The 541-nt window shown below is 63.0% G+C and overlaps 1 protein-coding gene across 2 annotated transcripts in view; it reads right to left on the bottom strand.

The window, feature by feature from the left end:
• The window catches only part of DSP (desmoplakin), a 47,254-nt gene that overhangs the window by 46,142 nt on the left and 571 nt on the right, over positions 1-541 (bottom strand). The window lies entirely within an intron of this gene.

Below are 541 nucleotides of genomic sequence, written 5' to 3'. Positions count from 1 at the left end.
AGAAAACAAAGGGCCTAAACGCCGAGCCAAAGGTGCGCACACCGGCGGGGACTGCAGCGCGGCAGACACAGGGAATCTAGCGCTCCCCGGCCTATTTTCCATCCTTGGACCAGCGAACACTCCTGCGGGGAAGCTTTATTTGGGGGGACAGGAGAGACCAAGGGGGTCTTTCTCGGGACGGGACCCCGCCGGGACGCGCAGCCTTAGCACAAATACTCTGGGGTAGTCCGAGTCGCCCAGGGACCGCCGCAGTCGTAGTATCGGGCGACCAGGAATTCGGGATGAGCAGGTAGAGACAGAGAAGCCCTGGGTGCCACTGTGGCCAGCAGACAAAGCCAGGTCCCCCGCTCCTTTACTGCAGGATTTTTGATTTAGTTAAAGAGGCTACGTTTTGAAGTCGCAGCCCCGCCTCTCCTGGCCTCCTACCTGCGGCCTGGACAAAGGCCACTGCAGCCCGGCCCCGCCGCGCGGTGGGCAGCCCCACGGGCAGCGCAAAGCCTCCCCGGGCTGGCCCTCACACCGCATGAACCCCTTCTAGGTC

Source organism: Otolemur garnettii, unplaced genomic scaffold (assembly GCF_000181295.1).
Source record: "Otolemur garnettii isolate 467f Iridium unplaced genomic scaffold, OtoGar3 scaffold00026, whole genome shotgun sequence".
Classification (NCBI taxonomy): domain Eukaryota; kingdom Metazoa; phylum Chordata; class Mammalia; order Primates; family Galagidae; genus Otolemur; species Otolemur garnettii.
Note: the sequence above shows the minus strand (reverse complement) of the source record. Positions and strands in the feature narration are given on the sequence as shown.